General features: G+C 50.7%; 1 protein-coding gene and 1 long non-coding RNA gene across 5 annotated transcripts in view; one reads left to right on the forward strand and one right to left on the reverse strand.

The window, feature by feature from the left end:
- The window catches only part of NAV1 (neuron navigator 1), a 244,343-nt gene that overhangs the window by 35,559 nt on the left and 187,240 nt on the right, over positions 1–21,544 (forward strand). The window lies entirely within an intron of this gene.
- Positions 16,279–17,308, reverse strand: LOC125925399 (uncharacterized). Its single transcript, XR_007458820.1, has 2 exons — positions 17,186–17,308; positions 16,279–16,768 (listed from the first exon to the last, which is right to left on the reverse strand). It is a non-coding gene; the product is annotated as an uncharacterized LOC125925399 (long non-coding RNA).

Raw genomic sequence — 21,544 nt, forward strand, 5'->3', positions numbered from 1 at the left:
TTTATATGCATTTAGAACCACATCAGAAAGTGTTATAATTTTTGCTTCAACCATCAAATGTAATTTAGAAAATTGAAGAGCAAGAAATCCTACTGCATCTACCCATATTTTGGCTTAACAGGTTCTTCCTTCCTTCCTTCCTGATATTCCAAGATTTCTTTCTTTTCATTTCCTTCCTGTTTAGAAAAATTCCTTTAGCCATTCTTTTAGGGTAGATCTGTTGGCAGCAAATTCTCTTAGTTTCTCTTCAGCTGAGAGTGTTCTTGACTTTTCTTCATTCCTGAGTGATATTTTTACTGGGTGTAGGACTCTGGGTTGATAATTCTTTCTTTCAGCATTTGAGAAATACTGTGCCACTTCCTTCTGGCCTCCATGGTTTCTGAGGAGAAATCCACTGTTGTTTTAATTGTTTTTCCCTTGTAGATAAGGTTTCCTGTTTTTCTGCTGCTTTTAAGATTTTTGTTCTGTCCTTAGTTTACAGTTTAATTGTGATATGGCTTGTGGATTTCTTTGGGTTTATCCTGTTTTGCATTTGTTAAGCTTTTTGGATCAGCAAATTTATGTCTCTTACCAAAATTGGAAAGTTTTCAGCCATCATTTCTTAGGGCACTTTTTCAGCTTATCCCCTTTCTCTTTTCTTACCAGAACTTCAATGACGTGTAAATTAGATTTTTTTATTATAGTCCCACGGGTCCTTAAGGATATAATTTTTTTCAGTCTATTTTCTTTGTATTGTTAATATTGGGTAATTTCTGTTGTTCTGTCTTCCATCCACTGAATTTGTTGTTGTTGTTCTCTCTTCTCCATTCTGCTGTTGATTCCTGAGATTTATATTTCAGTTACTGTGTTTTCGGTTTAAAATTTTCCATTTGGTTCTTCTTCACATCTTCTGTTCGCTGCTCTTCATTACTGCTGGTCGGGGGGTGGGATTCCAGTTCCCCACTTGGTACCTGCTGACCTTAAAGAGGGGAGTTGTGATTTAAAAAAAAAAAAAGAAAAAAGAACGAGGGGTGCCTGCGTAGCTCAGCCGGTTGGGTGTCTGACTTCAGCTCAGGTCATGATCTCGTGGTCTGTGGGTTCGAGCCCCACGTCAGGCTCTGTGCTGACAGCTCAGATTTTGATTTTGATTCTGTGTGTCTCTGTCTCTCTCTCTCTGCCCCTTCCCTGCTTGCACTCTGTCTCTCTCTCTCTCTTAAAAATAAACAAACATTAAAAAAATTTTTTTAAGAAGAGGGGAGTTGTGGCCTCATTACCAGCAGATGGGCCTGTCCTGCTCGCTCCTTACTACCGGGAGGGGTTATGAGGGCGTCTCATTGCAGCCTCGGCCTGGGGACCAGGGACTCTGCTTCCCACTCAGCCTTTCCTGGTATGAGTAGAGGTGGAGCCACAGTTCTTTCTGTGGCATTGCCTGGAGGGGAGCAATTATTGTCTAAAAGTTTTCCGTCTTGTGAGACTGCCTCTTTCCTGGTCCTTTGGCTGGAGAGAGCAGGCTTTTGTTGAGACTTTTTTTGTTTGTGCCTGTTGGTGTCTGAGTTGCTGGCATCCCCAGTTCCAAGTCTAGGGTGTGTGAGACAAAAAGAAAACCCAAGGACTTCACCACCATGTCAGCCCCAGAGTCCTGAGGTTCCCTAGTCATCTGCCTTTTTCTTTCCACCGTTCAGAGTCTTTTCATGTTTGTTTTAGGTACAATGCCCAGGGTTTGTAGTTGTACTTCATGGGAGTCATAGGGAAAAGTATTCCAGATCTTCCTGGGATGTGTGTTTTTTCGTTTTGTTTTGTTTTTTTAGCACCTATCTATGCCAGCCCTTAGAGATACAGACTAATGAAATTTATTTTTGCTTTCAAAGAGCTCAAAGCCTAGCAGAAGAGAGAGAGACATGCAAACAAACATATCAAGTCCTGATTCTAAGTGTTTCAGTAGGAGACCATGGGAGGTATGCTGGAGGCTTGAAGGAGACAGTGGTCACCACCTTACCTGGGATGGGGTTAGGACAAGTCTGGCTTCCTTCTTAGAGGAAGCCATTATACTGAAGCTCCACTTTGAAAGAGAAGCAGATTTCTGGATGGGCACCATGGGAGAGGGCATTCCAGCTGGGAAGACAGCGGGTACAAAGGCTTAGGGGCATCACACAGCTTGAGGACTCAGAGAACTCACTGCAGGCCATTTGCTGTGGCTGGAGCATGGTGTGGGAAGGGAGTGGCATGATGAAACCAGAGAAGTTGGCAGAGGGAGGGAGGGAGAGGGGACCAGATCGCAAAGGGCATTGTGTGCCGTGCTACCCCTTGAAAGGGTTTGAGGCATGAAATTATATGGTCGGGGTTGCATCATCCTGGGAGGGACTACACAGGAGGTGCAGAGACCAGTGAGCAGGTTTTCATCATGGTTCAAGTGAGGTTAAACATAGACGGTGGTGGAGATGGGCTGAAGGGATCCACTTGAGAGATATGTGGGAGACCAGATGCACGGGATGGAACCGCTGAGGGAGGAGGGAGGAGTGTGGCTCCTTGGCTCAGTAGCCCAAACTGGGGAAAAGAAAAAACGAGTATCAGGTTTTGAGGGAGGAAGAAAGAAAGCACGTTCGGCTTTGGATGTGTTGAGTCTGGAGTGTCTGAACGGCCCAGTGTGGATGTCAGGCAGACAAATGTCTCGTCAGGGAAGTTAAAGCCGGAGAGGGACGGAGGTGGGAGGCATCACGTAGAATTGTTAGTTAAAACTGTGGAGCTCACTGAGAGGGACTTTGAGAATGAAAAAAAAAAAAAAGACCAAGAACAGTGCTGCCACGTGGAAGGGGTGGGACGTGGCGAGGGCCCTGGGAGGACGCTGTGGGGGAGTGCGAGAAGGGAGGGGCAGAGCCCGTCACAAGCTTATGTCCATCAGTCTTACCAAACCCACGCTCGTATTTACAAGAGAGGAAGTGTAGTGCAGGCAGTCGGCTACATGAGTGACGGGAGAGCCGAGGGGCCCCACAGAGGAGGAGGCAGCTACCGCTTCTAGACAGAGAGACCCCAGAAGCCTGTGGAAGCTGAAACCACAGAGGGCCAGTCTGGCCAGGGCTGGGGCCGCCGAGGAGACTCGGATGCTTCCAGAGATGCTTCCTGAGGTACAGAGGGAAGGAGAGAAGTCCCCTGGCTGCTCCCTTCTGCTCACTCTCCATGTGGAGACAGTGCTTCCTGCCGGCAGAACTTGCCAGAAGGCGTAGATCAGTCCCAGGACAGACAGCTTCGGCAATCAGCCAGCCGCCCCCCACACCTGGAAGAGCAAGAATGAGGTGAGGGCAGTGCCCAGGACTGGCACGGAAGCCAAGGAGCAGGGACGCTCAGGAAGGGAGTATCCTGCAGCATCCGGTGCCACAGAGGTTAGCTGGCCTGAGAAGTGTCCTGGGGTTGGGAGATTAGGAGAGCATTGGGGACGTTAGGGGAAGGTGCTGAGGTCCAGTCTGAGTCTGGTAGACAGCCCCTGCGGAGCTGCTGACCCAGGGCCAGGTCTACGTTCCCCCCTCAGTAAGCTAGACCCGATCCCAGACACAACCGCTCTGCTACTGAAATCTAAATCAGCATCCCACCCTTGACCTTCAGCTCGTGTCCTTGCTGCTCCCTACATCCCCAGCCTTTGGAGACAATGTGTACAACGTCCCACAGTATCCCCTGCCACACCTCTGAGACCCAGGCCCCCTGCCTGGCTCTGTGGGGCTCAGCCTGAGGCCTGATGTCCGGGTGTCTGACGGGGTCGAGCATGGGGGCTCTGCACCCTCTGAGGCTCAGCCCATTTGGTGATTTCTCAGCCTCCTCCCTGCCCGGCTGATTTCTTTGTGCGCCTCTGCCCGGCTCACGCTGCGCCAGGCTCGCCTGCATTGGTGTAATAACCCTGATCCCGTGCTTGGCGGCGAGGAGACAGCAGGGGCAAGCCCCATCCAGGGCTCATCAGCCCCTGTGCCCCAGCTGCGTTAATGGCCCAAGCCCTCCAACAAGCCGATCCCGTTTCTTCGCCTGCAATTAAGACAGAAAGCTCGTTATCTCTCCTGCTCCCATTATCTGCAGACTGTGCTAAGGGGCTTTTTTCTCTAGAGCAGCACCTGCAGAGGCCAACAGAGGTTGACATTAACTCCTTCCCTGCTGCTGTTGGGAGCGTCTGGGTCAAAGAAAGCAGCCTAAGGAGGGAGCTCGGGCTGGTTGGAAACGCTCTGGGAGGGAGGGAGGCACAGGGGCCCGGGCATGACTCTGTTACAGTCTCACTAGGTGACCTTGGGCAAACAGTTGACCTTTTCTGAGCCTTGGAAAGCCTTTCCTCCCTTCTGCCTTGGAAAGCCTTTCCCCCCTTCTGCCCAAGGAAGCTATGAAAATGAATAAGAAGCTGTTTGGTTATCAGCTCCCTTGAGTAACTGTACAAATCCCCAGTCTTGTATTATCATGGCAGCAATACTGCCAATAGTCAAAATACTGGGCCTCAAGATAAAGCATGTAAATAGCCTAGCAACCAGTGGTGGTCATGCCTGGGGAAGATTTGCTGGTTGGGACCTGGAACTGCCCAAAGGGCCTTGGATTTGGTGGGGTTTGCAGGCCCCCTTTGCAGTGTGTCCTTCACCAAGTCACTTAATCTCTCTGTGCTCTAGTTTCTTCCTCCGAAAAGTTAGGGAATCCAACTGGATAATCTCCAAGATCCTTTCCAACTGAGAAATCCTATTACCCTCAGTGGTTCTTCTATACGACACAATCCGTGGAGGAAGGAAACCAGCATTTACTGAACCCCTAATATGTGCCAAATCTTTCACATCTATCATTATTTCCATTTTAAGTGTGAGGAAAATAAGGTTCGGAGAGATGAAATAAGTTGTCCAAGGCCAAACATCCAATACACAGAGGACTCTCGATTCAAATCCACATTTATGAGGCTGTAAAACCATCACTCTTTTCATGACACCCTGTTTTAGGAGAGCTGCCCATTTAAATGGCTCCTTACAAGGTAGAGCTGAGTGGAGAGAGGAAAAAAATAACCTAACTAAAGACAGAGTGTGAATTCTGACCCCTTAAGTTCTCTGGAATCGTAGTGTCCTTAGGGAAGAATGATCGAAAAAGAGCCTTATTCCCTTTGGTCTCCCCATGTGACTGAGAGATTGCCTAAGATGTGTGTTCAGACTCTGAAAGTAAAAAAAGTGAGTATAATCTTTTGGCATTGAATTCTTGCTGTCGTCTGGGTAAACTGAGACCCAGAGATGGAACATAGCTGCTAATTCAGCAGCCGTTCCAGACGAAGATCTGTATGTGGGTAGCAGACCCTGCTGTAGCCTAATGAGAGACCTCTTGAGCCCATTTGTAGAATCTCCTTGGAGTCCACCAGAAACTGTCAGGGCTTGCTTATCCGTCCAGCTGACAGGCTGGGACAGCTCCAATGCGCCACCAAGATCTGGATTTGGGACCTTTGGCTTAGGTCTCTAATCTGTTCCTGAGTCATCCAGAGAAAGGGGTCTGGGGAGAGTCTGGAACAAACAGGAATGGAGGGGATCCAGGAATCTCTTGGCCAGCTGGCAGGAAGCCCAGACCCTGGCGCCCCATGAGGGAGGGGTGGGGGAAAGAAGAGCCCCTACATTTTCAAACTGAGTAACTCAAGAGAGTGAGACAGTCCAAAAACCCTTACTTTGGAAGCAACCGACTGAGGCCTCCTACCCAGCCCCCGCCCAACCCTAGCCCCGTGCACAGGTGATAAGACGAATCTTCCTGACCTGTTGGACATTTGTCCCAGCAGCCTGTTTTTCTCCCTAGTCCCTCAGGCTCTGAACAGGTCCCTGGTACCTTGTCCCTGGAGTCAGGCCCTAGGCTGGATCTCCCATCTTCCTGGTTTTGGGATTTGAATTTGTGATATCTCATCTTTTGCCAAGAGCTTTTTTATGGAGTACTAAAGACCCTGGGTGCCTGGCTAGCTCAGTCAGTGGGTGGAGCATGTGACTCTTGATCTTCGGGTCGTGAGTTCGAGCCCCACGTTGGGTATAAAGATTACTTAAATAAACTTAAAAACATAAAAATAAAAACCCTTAGTGCAGCAAATCTCCGAGCATGTTCTGTGGCTTTTAATCCTGCAAGACACTCTGTGGTAGGGCATAAGATGGCGGGGGGAAGCACACGAATAGTTTCCTGCAGAAAAATCTATCTGCCTTTTGGAATCTTGATCTACCCTATGATCCCATTTATAGGAAATTTTCAGAATTGGCAGTTCCGTGCAGTCAGAAAATAAATGCATGGTTGCCAGGCTGAGGACATGGGAATTGACCCCTAGTGGGTATGGGTTTCTTTTTGGACAGGTGAAAGTGTTCTGGAATTAGGTAGTGGTAATGGTTGTACAATTTTGTGAGTATACTCAAAGCCGATGAATCACGTACTTAAAAAGGATGAATTTTATTATATGTGAATTATGTCAATAAAAAAAAAGAAACCCAGAATTTCTCCAACTTATTTGAATATAGACCCATTCTATCTCAGGGCTTTGATTAACACCCAGTGGAAACGCTTAAAAACGGCGAGTGTTGAAAATTGCCATTTTACAGATGGGAGAAGGAGAAAGAAATAGACATCTGTGCCTCAGTTTTGTCACTTTTAAGATGAGGATAATAATAGCACCTTGTAGGGTTGCTGTGACACAAAGTGAGTTAATATATGTAAAGCACTTAAAACAATGCCTGCCCAGTAAGTGCGGAATAAGATGTCTGTTGTCATTGTTATATGAGTGAGCACTATGGGATGGTCACCAAATGTAAGCTATGTAGCTTGGTCCTCAAAACCACCCTCTAAGGAAGCCATCATTATCTCTGGTTCACAGATCTAGAAAGTGAGACTCCAGGAGGGATGCCTGGTAGTCCCTGTGCCACTAGTGATGGACATGGAGGGGGAGATTGTCACCGGTCCCTCTGATTCCACCCTGCCCCTGAGGTGTAATCTAAAATCCCCTAAAGTCCCTGCCTGACTTTCTGTGTGTGCAGGTTTATTGAGGTATAATTTACACGAAAGGAAATTCAGTGAGTTTTTACGAACGAATACAGTTGTTTCACTACCAACCGGATCATGATTTAGAATATTTCCCTCTCTTCAAAGAGTTTGCTCCCTGGCCTTGGCAGCCCCTGCCATGCCTTTTTTGGCACGGGTGTCAATGGCCACATGAGAGGTGCCAGCAGAGGCCGGGGGGCAGGGGGGGTGCTGCAAGGGGAGCTGCTGTTTGCTTGGGCGGGGCCTGCGGGGCCAGGGGACAGAGCATCAGAGTCACAAGCCAGTGGGCTGGGCTGGGCCTCGCTCTTATCAGCGGAATCAGCCAGGGTTCTTGCCCGTCTGAGAACTGCCTTTTTGCCCCCTTTCCCAGCATGGCCCCGGCAGAGAGGGAGGGAAGGGGCGGCAGGTGGGATGGGCTACGGCGATGTTGCGTGGAGCTAGGAAGCCCATGTGCACGTCTATTTCTGTAACTGACTCACCAAAGACCCTGGACAGTGACTTGTCTTCCTAACCGTCACTTTGGGCCCACCTGGCACTCCCTACACCCTTCCTTTGCTTTCTTTTTCTGCTTAGCCCCATCTCAACTGCTACGTGGCTTCTCTTCATCACATCTCTTCCCACTAGGATGTAGTTAGCTCTCTGAGGATGAGCATCTAGGGCTGAATTTCTAGCCTTTACAATGAGGGCCCAACCCCCTCCTTCCCCTCTTCTATAAGACAGGGTGTTACTCTGATTTTCTTCTCACTCTGAAGGTACCATGGGATCACCTGGGAGAGAAGAGACAGAGGAGGGAGGCTGCAGTAGCTGTCACCCCTTAGCAGCAGTGACAGTGTGGTCAGAAGAGGAGATCTGTGCCCAGAGAGCCTCTTTGTCAAGAGGTAGGGAGGAATAGGTCAGTTCGCACAACCTCCGAGAGGCAGGTTCCAGTTCCAGCGCCATGAGCCCAGCCCTAGGGCCCTGCTGTGTGGCTCTCGGGAAGTCCCTTCCACACTCTGGGTCTGTTTCATGAACAATCACATGAGGGATAGAGCTGGAAGCTCTCTAGACTCCACTCCAGGCCTGCAGTGATGGAATTTGCTTGTTCTTGAGTCTCTGTCCCCACCTGCACTCTTTCAGGGGACCGTAGGGTTTCTTCAGGGCAAGGCCCATATGTCTTTCCCTCCAACTCTGGGCCAGGATTGTGTTGCGGTTGCTGGTTCCTCATGGATTTGCTGATGGCAGATGCGTGGAGGTACACGGTAGCCGAAAGGACAGGGCTGGCAGGGGTTTAGAATATGAAAGCCCACGGGGCACCTGGGTGGCTCAGTCAGTTAAGCATCCAACTTCGGCTCAGGTCATGATCTCACAGTTCGTGAGTTCAAGCCCCTCGATGGGCCCTGTACTGACAGCTCAGAGCCTGGAGCCTGCTTCGGATTCTGTGTCTCCCTCTCTCTCTCTGCCCCTCCCCCACTCGTGCTCTGTCTCTGTCTCTCAAAAATAAATAAACATTAAAAAATAAAATTAAAATAGAATATGGAAGCCCAAACCAAGGGAGTCTGCTTCCCACCCAGGTAGGGCCGCTTCCTACACCTCAGGGCCCTTCTCCCTGCCTCTTGATGGTGGGGGGGTGGGGGTGGGGGTCTGCTGCAGGGACAAAGGGGGATGGGGGATTGAGAGGGGAGGTAGAGTGGCTCAGTCACAGACTATTCCCTTTGCTTAGCCTGCACCTGAGACATTGCCAAGCCCTGCCTACGATTGAGCAGTGTTGTCCCATCTCGAAGGTGGCATTTTTGATGTCTGGGGTTGAGTAAGAAAGAACCGAAACCGAGAGTTTGGAGATGGTAGCTTTGTCTGATCACATTCAGGTGCTGTCACATCCTCAGTATGGGACCATGTCTCTTCCCTTCCCCCAACTCAGGACTCAGCTTTCTCACTTTCCCAGACCTCCTGTGGGGGTTGGGGTGGGCGGGAGTGGGGGCGGGGGGGGGGGCGGTGAGCACTGAGAGGGAAGAGATGCCCTGGGGAGAGAGAAGCTGGAAGAAGGGATTCCTGAGCCAGAGGAGAGAGGTCACACCTGGGGTGGGGCCCAGGGTGGGGCTGTGGATGTCTTACCCTGAGCCAGCACTGCAGTCTACAGGGCTGCAGAGATTTGCATACATCTGCATACATTTGCACATACTTATTTTCCCTGGTGCCAACCTAGCTCACATACCCTCCTTTATGCCAGACCTGCTCGGCCCCAGCCAGGGTAGGCTGAACCCCTGGCTTGGAGCATGGGGGCCACCCCATTGCCACTGAGCCCTGGGCCGGGCCCTGACTCAGGGAGGTTGTGCAAACTGACCCTGACCCACTTATTCCATTCAGTGGCAGTGAGGGGGGTAGTCAGTGAGTCTGGCTCATGAATTGAAGAATGCGTGGCCTGACCCAAAAGGCTTCCTGGAGGAGGTGGTGTCAGAATTGTGCTGTAAAAGCTGAGATGCATGAAGAGTGGCAGGAGATAACTAGTTGTACCCAGGGACTGTGAAGGAAAGCTTCATCTTGTGTTCCAGGTGGCAAAGTGAAGTTCACTGTGGGAAGGGGCAGAAGGCCCCATAGCCAAGTGAGATGAGGAGCCAGCCCTTACCTCACAGCTCTGAGCTCTACCTGTCAGACCAGGAGTGAGTCCAGTGGTGACTGGGGATTCCCTTGGTGGCCCTCTTCTGTCATTTCCATCTTGGGGCCATACCCCCTCCAAGTCACATCTTTCTACTCTTCCTGATTTCTAGGGGCCTCTGTAGACATTGGTTAACGTGCACAGGGCCTCCCCATCATCAGACATTGACAAGCCCTGCCTATGTTTGCCCCAGACCCTGAGCAGCGTTGTCCCATCTGGAAGGTAGAAATTTAGCTCTCTGGGGCTGAGTAGGGACTGCAACCAAGAGCTTGGGGCAGGACTGGGGAAAGAGGTGTTTGATCATGCCCTGGCTCTGGCTTTCTGAGGCCTTAGGTGACTGATGCTTTTCCCAGCCCCAGACCATCTCCAGTGGCAGTCGCCGTTCATCCATCAGCCCCACGGAACCTGTCAGCAGGTTGGGGCTACTTTGGTTCTCAGGCTTCAGTGCACTCTTGGCCAGAGACAACTTCCCCTCCCCTGAGGGGTACTAATGCAGGCCCATAAATTAAGACATCTGCTTTCCCTCCAAGCCCCGGGAACCTGGGCCCTACAACATCTACCCCTGTTTTCTTTGGCCCTGTTCAACTTTCCTCCAATTAGTCAGGCCCTGGGGCAGTGGCTAGACACAGATGAGTCAGAAGACTGTAGAACCACATCCAGAACCAGGAGTTTATCCAAATGTCAGTGACCTTTCCCTGCTGATTCCTCATTTTCTCAGCCATTCTTTAAGCTCTTTTGTCCTGGGCCTGCACCACTGTATTTGTAGTTGCTTGTAAATTTCTTTGACATATCTCTACTGGTATTATCACTAGAGGGGAGAGCAGTTTACCACTGACCCAGGATTCTGTCTCCTCTGCCGCTAGCAGACTGGGGCTCCCAGTGGCCTCAGCTCTGGCTCCTCCCCAACTGAGAGCCACAGCCTCTTCCAGGCTCTCCCTCCTACTTCTGTTCCAGTTGCAGGTGCAGGGAGAATCAATGAGCCTGAGGCCATCAGGGGCTCACTGAGATGGTGATGGATTAGGAGCGTGTGTTAAGACTTCAACTTTTGGCCCTCGGGGTCACTGTAATAGGACCTCCCTCAGAACAGGTAGAAAGAGGCCAAGTGCACCCAACTGCTCTGAGAACACCACCAGCCAAGAGCTAAGTGCCAAGGAATCTAGCCTGTCTACTGGTAAGTGAGTGGTGCCTCCTAGCCTATTGATGGCTCACAAGGCCATCCTGGGCCCTGGCAATTCTTAGCCCCATGCTGTGGAGTGAATTATGAAGGCAAGGGCTTATCTTCGCCTTACTTGTGCACTTCAGAGCCTCCAAGGTTGGAAGGTTGGGGCTCTCAGTATGACCCAGGAAAAGGGGGGGGGGCAGGGGAAGAGGCTGCAGGAATGAGAAGATGTGAAATGCTCCCAAACTGCACAGGGTCTGGCAAGGCCTTGCAAGAGGAAACATTAGGAGCTGGCTTATGAGAGAGGTCAGACTAATTTTGAGGACATCTCAGCCCAGACTGCTAACAGAGCCCTTTGTGGAGCCCTCTTTCAGCAAGGAGAATTGCTGGGGCCTGGCCTTGTTGGGCCTTGGGAGAGCTGAGGCTCTGAGTTATTAAAAAGGGGAAGGAGGGTGGAGGAAAGGCAGGTAGAGAGGTGGACGTTATGAGGGAGGATCAAAGATGGATTCCCTCTGTGACACATGGATAGCAAGTGAGGTGAGGTGAGTGAGGGGCAGTAGGGAGAGGGACTGGCCCTTTCATCAGCCAGCCTTGGCAGAAGCTAGGGCTGAGCAGCTAGATGGGAAGGCAGCTCTAGCCTCCACCCGGTGCTGGGGAACTGGGAGCTGTCCAGCACAGGAGCCTGCTGAAACCAGAAGAGGCCTGGCCTGAAGGAGGCCTCAGGGGAAAAGTGTGGTGGCTCTCCCAGGGTGCCCTCTGTGGCTCACTGCCCCTTCTCTGCTCCAAGGATTAAGAGGCCAGTTTAGAGGGCCAACCCTAAGAAAGGGAACACTGAGCAGAGAACCTTTGCATTTTCTCTATGGAAAGGGCATTGGCAGAAGACGAGAAGGAACAGGGTGTTCAAGAAACGCACCAGTGTTCAATTCTAAACATTAGTCAAGTATGAGGTACTTCGCACCACTCTTACATGTCCTGTGCCGAGCACCGCTAGGAAGCCCCCCAAGGGAGTGACATGAAAGCATTTGAAGATTGCTTCATGCTTCTAGTGCTAACTGTATAACCAACAGTTTGGCCGTTGGGCCTGCCACATGGCTGAGGACTAATGTCCAGGCACACCACCAAGTCTCCAGGAGACCGGGAAGGTCCTGAGACACTCATTAGTGGGACCTCCAATCCTACGTGCTGATAACCTAGGCCATCTCTGGTGTCTGCCTCTGCCACAAAGCTCACTCGTGTAAGCTCGATTTTGTCAGGCTCTCCTATGGGCTTCAGTGCTATACTAGGTACAGGACGTGTACGAGTAGTGTAAGGCACTTCAGTCAGACAGATGCTTAAAACTGAACACTGGGTGCTTCTTTCCCACACCTGCCCTCCCAGTTGAAGCTGTCTGAATAACCCGTATCTTCAGAAGCCCCACCTAGCTCTCTCCTTCCCTCTGCTCTGATCCCATACACCACCTTTTCTTCAAGTGCTTCCTTCAAGCTCCCTCCTTCCCCCAAGTGCCAAGGGATGCTGAGTCTGTTTCTCACCTTCATTCACCAGGTCTCTCCTCTCCAGGCAGGGACTGGGAGTGGAGCGGTGGGAGGCTGGAGCAGCTGTGCACGCTGTCACTGCAAGTGGAGATCAGGGTTGGAGGTTGGTCCTCCATTGTGGCTACTGTCTCCCAGCCAAGGGAAAGGGGAAGAAACCCCATCCCAGTGCTTTTTGGCTGACTTGAGAGCACCATTCCCTCTTCCCTCAGTCATTGATGCATCTCCCCTGCCACCTGGATGTCTTTCCCCACTCGGTGTAGTACCTCCCATGCCAAGCCCGATCCTTCCTGACCCAGCACTCTCCTCCTCTATGAAGTTATTAACTAACTGTGGTCAAGTCCCCTTCATGATTGTCTCCTCAGCAGTTCTGTGTGTCACTTGTACCAGACATACTGTGGGGTAGCAGTTAACATCGGCTCACAGGGTGCTGGGTGGCTCAGTCGGTTAAGCGTCCAACTCTTGATCTCAGCTCAGGTCTTGATCTCAGGGTTGTGAGTTCAAGGCCCATGTTGGGCTCCAGGCTGGGCCTGGAGCCTACTTCAAAAAAAAAAAAAAAAAACATTGGCTCAGGGCCAGCAGCCTGGCTGAAGTATTACCCACCCCACTCCTTAGCTGTATGATTTAGGCAAGTGCCTTACCCTCTCTCTGCCTCAGTTTGCTCAGCTGTAAATAAAATGAGAAGGATAACATTATCTACCTTGTGGGGTTTTGTGAAGATGGAATGAGATGATCCATGTAAAGTGTGGGGAGCAATGCCTGGCACGTGGTGAGTATTCCATAAATATTAGCTTTGTTATTGCCTCTTCCTAGCCCTGGACCCCAGCTCTCCCAGCAGGCTGGGAAAGGTGGCCAAGAGTACATTCACTTTATCTCCCATCAGCCCAAAAGTTTCCTGATTACAGGGACTCTTCCCTTCACCCTGAGGTTAGTCCAAGTTAGTCCAAGTCTTTGGACACACTGAAGACAGAGTATGATCAAGCCAGTCCTGTTACTGGCTGGGCTCATGTAGAAGAAACTGAGGCAGCTTGTGGGCGAGACTTGCAAAGAAGTCCTCAGTTTTTCTAGGTTGGGCAAGAGCTGACCTTGTCATTCTTTGACTCTGTCCTTGGCCCGGATTTGGTGCCTGGTTGTGAGATTCCCTTTTCCATCATGCTCCATCATTACTTCGTGTGGTTATCTATTCGACCATGTTTACTGAGCATCTACAGTGTAGACAGGACTGTACAAGGTATGGGAGACACAGTGGTGAATAAAGTACAGTCTTCTGCTTCAAGAGAGCTCCTGGCCTATTCATTGGGAAGATACTGAATAAGTGGGATGGGTTTTTACAAGGGAGAGGCAGTGGGAACATCGATATGGTGTGGGGGTCAGGGAAATTGTCGCTGAGAAAGGACCTGTGACGGGGAAGGGGGTCAGTGAAGAGGATGAGGAGAGAGCGTAGTCGAGGCCTCCTGTAGCCCCACCTGGCTTCCCAGCCTCCACCCTCCCAAGGCACCCAATATTTCTCAGGATTCACACAAACCTACCTTGGCCAAACATCTTCCTCTACTTTCCTTCCCGCCCCTCCCACCTCTCTCTGAAGGTGGCTCTGCTGTCTTTCTGGGAGCTGTGTGGCTGTTGTGACTTGGGGCTTCCTGGTCAGGTCTCAGTGTGCAAACCACAGACTATCACATAACTTCCTAACATGCCCCTGGGGCCCTCTGGTTAAAGCCTGTGGAGAGGGTTTGCAAAGACACCTTCCTGTAGGTTGTGGAGCCTCTGCTCCACTGTGCTGAGGGCTGAGCAGCCGATGGCAGCGAATAGGGCCAGATTTCCTCCCTCCCACTCCTCAGGAAGCTCTGCCTCCAGCACTCCACCCTGCTTCCTGTTTAGTAGGGACGATTTCCTGGCCTGTTTCCTTGCCAGCGGTGTCTCATTTCCTCCTCTCCCTCCCCTCTCTTGGAGCCCCTGCTCAGTGTGATGAGGGAGGCAGGCCCCTCCCCTGTGCAGTGTGCCCTCTCCCTCCTGACTGCATTTCCCTGGGCCTCCAGAGAGCAGTGGGAGGGGCAGTCTGCCCACCCTCCTCTGCAAGGAGGCAGGGCACAGCTCTCTGTAAGAGAAGGCAAGCCCAGCTACAGGGCACCAAGGCGTCCAGTTCCTTCAACATCTATTGAACGTCTGCTATGTGCCAGGCACTGTACTGGGTGCCAGGAGTCCAAACTGAGAAGCCAGTGCTGTGTAGACTGTGGAAGCTTTGTGGGGGGGGGGGGGGCAGTTGGGGGAGAGCAGGACTTAGCTCTCCAAGGAAGGTCAGCGAGGCCTCCCTGGAGAGGATGATATTTGAGCTGAACACAGCACAAATAGAAATTAGCTAAAGAAAGGCGTGAAACCACAGGGTGTGTGGATAAATGATCAATGTTGAGACCAGGAGGGCTGGGAGATGAGGCTGCGAGACAGGGAGGAGTCAAGTCAAGGAGGGTCTTAGAGACCCCCCCAAGGAGCCTGATTTTATTACATGGGAGAGTTATAATTAGATTTACAATTTGGCCAGGTCATTCTGGCCTCAGTGAATAAATGGTGCTAGTGGACCAGTCAGTGTGGGGCCAGGACACCAAGTTGTGTGTCCCGGTGAGAACTACCAAGGGCCTGAACTAGGGCAGTGGCACTAGGGTGCAGGGGTCAAGAAAAAATGGCTGGACCACAGGACTGACAGGACATCTTGGCCTGACGCTGGGGACCTGGGTTCTGGCCAGTTCTGGTTCTGGCTCTGTGACTTTGGACAACCCCTTACATTCTGCAAACCACAAGTCCACCATCTATCAAGTGCCTTCCCCACCTGGTAGAAGGAACCGAGATGATGGAAGTGAAGCAGCAGGTGAGGGGGGGGTCATTGTGTAATTGCCATTTACGATTGGTAAAGGCCGTGGGGCTGCAGCGTGATAGGAGCCCAACCCCTCTGTGATTCCTCAGGTCCATGGCAGGGGTAGATGGGAGGGAGCAGTTGTCTCTTTCTGTGGCTGATCCTGGAGCTGGCCAGCTCTACAGAGGTCGTTGAATCCCTGTCCCTTCCTTTGGACAGGTGATCATCATTAGGGGGACACCAGAACCAGGAAGGATCTGCCCTTAAGAAAACGTTTTTGGAGCCACCCAAAGGGACAGGGACTTCTGTTGGCCCCACCCAGCACATGAGGAGGGATAATGCGGGATCCCTACCTACTGGCAGACACCCACCCTTACAGCCTCCCCACCTGGGCTTTGCCTGGCCAGGGTGAGACCCCCAAGAAGCAGAATCTGCAGAGGAGGGCCTTCTGGCCAGATGAGGTCACACTCGTCTTGGATCACGTGTTACAGTGTTTCCCAGCTCCTTGTCATTTTCTGGTGTCCAACCCCAATCTTTCTGGCTGGAAGGGGACTTCCTTTTCCAAGGCCCCATTTTCAATGGGAATGGAGAACAAAGGCTTCATATCTGCAAAGCTCATTAGCCAGCTCCCCTTGACCTTCACTTTGGGGATAAGCCACCCCAGTCCATTAACCTCTCACTGGCTGGCCCCCACTCTGCACACCCCTCTCTCCCAGATGCCATTCCAGTTCCCCGTATCCCCTCGCAGAACACCGAGCACAACACTAATTGGCTGCAGGTTTCATAAGGCCGTGACCCATGGCTGGTTCAGGAGGACGGATTTTTCTGGCAGCCCTGCATCCGTGGCGCCCAGCCAGCCGAATCCAGGGCTTAGGGTCCACTCTGCTGCTTGTCTTGGGAGCTTCTCTCCATGAATCTTGCAACTAGGAAATCAAAGCCTCTCCCATGAGCCTCTCTTGCTAGGAGGGGGACCCATCATGCAGGCTTGCTAGCATCTGCTGTGATTCTTATTCAGCACCACTCACGTAATTGCTATAAAAGAGACCAGGCTAAGGGACAGAGGGAGGATGGGAAGGTGTCTGTGTCATAAACAAGGAGAGATATTTAGTCGTTTTTAAGCGCCATAGTCATCTCCAGGGAGAGCTTGAGAGGAAAAAAATAACACTTTATTTGGAAACAATTCTGAGATGTTGTAGGCTCATCTCGGCTTCACTTTCCCTGCTGTTTATTATGAAGTGTTCTGTGCTCAGAAATCGGGGCTGCGTTCTGAAGTCACAGGCCAAGTTCTGGGCTCCAGATGACGGGGCAGCTCAGGCTAAGTTCTCTGCCCTAGAGGGGAAGGGTCTGGAGCAGGGCAGCTCATCTGTTCTTCTGGTCACCTTATTCTTATGGCCCTTGGGGACAGAGAGCCCACAGTCATTCCTAAGAGCCTTTTACCATTGAATGAGCCTTTTACCATCCCTCTGTATGGGAGGGAACCAAGGCTGGAGCTAAGAGGAGCCCCAGAAGAAGGAAGGTTCTCAGGGTGCCTGGGTAGCTCAGTAAGTTAAGCGTCTGACTTCGGCTCAGATCATGATCTCGCAGTTCATGGGTCGCATCGGGCTCTGTGCAAGGGGAGGATTTGGGGTTGGATCCTAAAACAAAAAAGACATTAGTGGAAAAAACTGGTGAACTCTGAATCAAGTTTAGTTTACTTTAACAGTAAAGTGCCAATGTTAATTTCTTAGTTTTGACATATGTGGCATGGCTGTGTAAAACATTAACATCGGGGGAAACTGGGCAAAGGGTTTATGGGACCTCTACTATCTCTGCAACTTTTCTGTAAATCTAAAATTCCTTCAAATTGAAAACTTCATTTTTAAAAAAAGTTGGGGGGCACAAAAAATAGACAAAGACGAGTCAGAAACTTCAAGAGGGGTGAAGCTTTACAGCACTTGGGTGTCTGAGCCCTCAATCCCAGTGGAAAAGCAAAGGGATCTCCTGATGCTAAAGCCCTTAGGATCAAGTTTATTCTGAGATAACACACCTCCAGCACTTGACCAACTCCCTACCTGAAGTCTGGTTCTGGACACTTCATTTCGTCCATCTTTGGAGCCAGAGCTGTCTTCTGGGAGATTTGCCCCTTCCTAGGACTTCTGCAAAAGATTAAAGCAGTAGTAGTCACTGTTCCCCTGTCTGGCTCTAGGGACCAACTCGATTAGAGGGGTCTTCAAACTGTTTTTAGCAGTAACATGGAGAGCCAAGATTTAAAACAGATAAATCTGAAGCTAGTTAAAGCAGGGTGAGCCCTTTCCATTCCTTCATGCAGCCACAGTGCTGTCTCCAGCAGCCCTTTGGAAATGACCAAACCCTCTTTAGCTCAGGTTAGCCGCTGCTCCCCATAGCACCTCAAGATGAGCTCATTATGTACGTTTCTCACACTCGCCCCACACCTGACCCACCAGACGGAATGAGTGGTTTTGTAAAAATCCACCTTTTAAGGGTCCAGAATGAAAATCTCCCTGATCTAAACAATTGGCCCATGCCATGAGTGTCAGAGGGCTGTTCTCTCCTACCCAGTCACTGTCAAGGCCAAGTTTTCCCTAAATCTCTCTTGCTGCTGCGGTTGCAGCCTTTTTTTCTTCTTGTTCCTCCCAGTGCAGGAGAAAATGAACTAGACACCATCAGAGCTAAAGCAACTCTGTGTTCTTGAAGCTGCAATTAATCCTTCTCTAAATTATCTTTTCGTATGTGAAATCACTTAAGGTCCTGCAGGCTCAGGCCACAGGGCATACCTTCTGAGCCCCCTAAGAGAAGCGCTCAGAGGAAGATGCTGCTCTAGGCTGGGGTGCTCTGAGAGGAGCAGAGCTAGGAGCCGGCTACCCCTCTGGTTCACACTCCCCCTGGCTCTCCCCAGGCCCACTCAGCCCCCACTCTCTGCCTCCCCCATCCTAGCAGGTCTGGCTCAGGCCAAGAAGAAGTGGTCCCCACATCCCACTGATGCCTATTGGCATTATTGGGAAAGTCAGCCTCGAGACCACAGAGGGATGTGGGGTGCTGGGGGCTAGAGCTCGGGAAGCACTGTAGACAGTGAGACAGCTGAATTAAACAGCATCTGTGTGAGTCACTGCCCTCCCGCCTGCCTCTCCAGTCCTGGAGTGAACCTAGAAGCTGGTGAGACAGTTGCCTCCTCAGCCAGTTAAATTGCTCTCTAAGGACAGAAGCAGAAAGGCTGAACTGAAAATTACAACAGAAAAAGTTTAGGCTAGACATCAAGAATAATCCTGTGAATTTCATGTGCCCCCAAAGGATTTTATGGTGTCTCTTTCCTGGGAGGCATCCAGTGGTTTGCCAAAGCTCTACCTGCCCGGGGTAACATAGGTCAGTCCTGCCCTCTTCTATGACGTGGTGACTTCCATATTCATGAGCAGTCCTTATGTGGCCCCAGCATGGAAATGCTCGTCATTGTGAAATATACAGAAATGATGGTTGTACACTTTTACCTGTAACTATTGTCAGGTCTCCCCCTGCTGCCTTTGCTCCTGGTGACAGAAGTCATTGCTTTGGCAAAATTAATTTACTTGGAAACGAACCTGGAGGATGTGCCTTTGCTTTGTCTTCCATGCCTCTGTGTTCTGTCTTCCACTCTCTTCGCCATAGTTACATGTGATATGGGTGCTAGGAACGGCACCCAGGCACCATGGAACCCTTCCCTTCCTTGAAGAAGGATTGAGAGTGGCCTCAGCCCAGACCTATAGGTCTCCACTGCAGAGAGCAGACCCAGGTCTGGTGTTAGGAGTCAGAGCGCCCAGCATGTAAGACACCCACAGGTGCTCAGGATTGGGATAGGTTCTTGACCAACCTAATTGAACATGATCTTCCTGATGACACTCTGAGGGAGAGATTATTATACCCATTTCATAGGTGGGCAACTCAACCAAGAAAGGTTAATAGTTTGCCCGAGTCTCAGACTGTAGGCTGTGTTGGTACAGGTGGAAGCCAGGTCTTTGGACATTGGGAACAGGGCTCTTTCTACCCCACCACACAGCTGTCAATTCTAGTCATAGTCATGGTAATTAAGACAACAGTGGGTAGTTGGTCACAAAAGGCCAACAACTGTAACCATGTGATTGACCCCTTCCTGAGCTCCCACTACGGCCAGTGCTCATCACATTGGCACTGAGTCTTGCAGCAGCCTTGTGAGATTCATGTCGCTGTTCCCATTTTGAAGATGAGAAAACCAGAGCTCAAAGAGGTTATGTCGCTTGAGAAGGCCACACTTCAAGGACTGGGTAGAGTGGAGAGTCAAATCCATGTGTTTTATCTAAAGCCTGTCATCTTTCCACTGTGCAGTAGAGTCTCCCCCGTAGAATTTCCCCACTCTGATATTTAGGAACTTCTTTTTGTCTAAATCTCCACTCTTTGTGCTACAATGTCAATGCAGCTATGAAAATATATTAGTATGTGTTTGTTTTGCCTTGTTGTTTTTGCTGAGGGCATCCAAGCAAATACACAGTTGGTGACCCAGCCCCAGGGAGGTTGTGTGTTCTCTCTTCTTGTTTCTATTTTTCTCTCTTCACCTTGGTCCTGTCTTCTGCTTCTCTCCTGTGCCTTTGTGTCCCCCCCAGGGTATTTCTCTACTTTCCCACCTTCCCTTATCATCCTTTCTGCTCCCTTAGACCTCAGCAGCCAATCCTGTACCTCCAGCCTCTCGTTGCCAAGCAACAGGCTTCCTACCTGCCCCATTGTGTTAGAATCTCCATGACAACAAGTACTGCCAAAAGAGAGGGGAAAAAAAAAAGTTCGGTGATGGTAGGAGGAGGTGGTGAGACCCTGTATTTCAGGACATTCATACAGTTTTACCAGCAACAACTTGCTTGCTCTCAGGGCCTCTGGAGAGCATCACAAATAGCTTAAACCAAAACCTCATGAGATAACAAGTCAGGAGAGTGACAGTCTGCAATCAGAGACATAGATTCTAGCTTAGGGACATTTATACGAGGGCCAAGGATGAGGGCCGCAGGCGTTTAGTGTGTAGATAGAGTGGGGTTGGGCCATGTGATCACCTTTCTGTGGGTCAATTCAGGAAGGCAGCCTGGATAAGGGAGGATTTTTCAATAGTTGCTTGAGTGAGGTAATGGAGAGTGTTTTTCACTAGGAGATAAGTAGGAGCAGGGCCATGCCTGAAGCAAGCAGCCTTTAGGGGAGGGCTAAGGCTAAGGATAGGAGGTGGAAGACAGGGCTGTCGTAAACAAGATCTCGAACCACACAGCCTCCCGCCCAAGGACTGTGGGTGTGTGTGAACCCTGTGAGATTTTCCTGGTCTGTCTGACTTCAGGCAGTGGTTGATCTCAGTAGCCTCTGCCTCCCTCTGCCACTACTTCCACTTTGCCTTCCTATCCCAAAGGTCTGGAGGAAGCCTGCAGGGAAAAGGAGGGAAAGAGCAGGTGGGAAAGGAAGTGAGGACAGCACTGGACTTCTAGGTACCCGGACTGATGTTCGCAGAGGGGGATCTTAACAGCCACAGTCCTGAGGACCTGACAGACATTCACCAGGTGACTATAGGCCACCTAGGATGGTGGTTGGGTGATGGACTCAGAAAGAGGAAGGACTGGGGCGCCTGGGTGGCTCAAGTCAGCTAAGTGTCTGACTCTTGATTTCGGCTCAGGTCATGATCTCGTGGTTTGTTGGTTCAATCCCCGCACTGGGCTCCATGCTGATGGCGTGGGGCCTGCTTGAGATTCTCTCTCCCTCTCTCTTTGCCCCTCTCCCACTCGTGCTCATTCTCTCTCTCTCTCTCTCAAAAATAAATAAAAAACTTAAATAATAAAAATAATAATAAGACTGAAAAGAAAGGGGGAGGAAGCCTAAGCTGGTCAGAACATCTAGGAACTACCTACCTGGACAAGTTGCCAGGGACCAGCCAAGGTCCTTCATGAAGCCAAAGCAGGGCCTTCTTGGACTTACTTATTGTTCAAGGTAGATAGTGCATGGAAGACCCCTCTAACCCGGTGGCTGGCACTGGTAGGGACTCAGTGATCCCACCCAGTCACCTCGTCTTGCTGGCATGTTCCTCACTGGTACTGCCGGGTACTTCAAGCGTATATACTAAGGCCAAGACTCATCCTGTCATCCTGTTCATGCATCTGACCCTGAGCATTCTTTGCCCCTCCAAACCTCCAAAGCAGAAGAACCAGAAAGGTCCCAGTTCCTGTATTTAGTGCTCTTCATGGACAGAAAGTCCCTCCTCGTTTCCAACTGAAATCCCCAAAGTAGAGCAGTTCCTTTGTTCTGCACTTTGTTCGGAGGGCAAGGCGAGCAGGATCTGCTCGCGGTGGGGCCACCCCATGCGGTTTTGCCTCCAGCTCTGCTCCCCTGCCTGGCCTGACTGTTCAGGAACATTGCTAAAGCTCTTGGCATGTGTGGCCACA

The sequence above is a fragment of the Panthera uncia genome, chromosome F1 (assembly GCF_023721935.1).
Source record: "Panthera uncia isolate 11264 chromosome F1, Puncia_PCG_1.0, whole genome shotgun sequence".
In the NCBI taxonomy this organism is placed as follows: domain Eukaryota; kingdom Metazoa; phylum Chordata; class Mammalia; order Carnivora; family Felidae; genus Panthera; species Panthera uncia.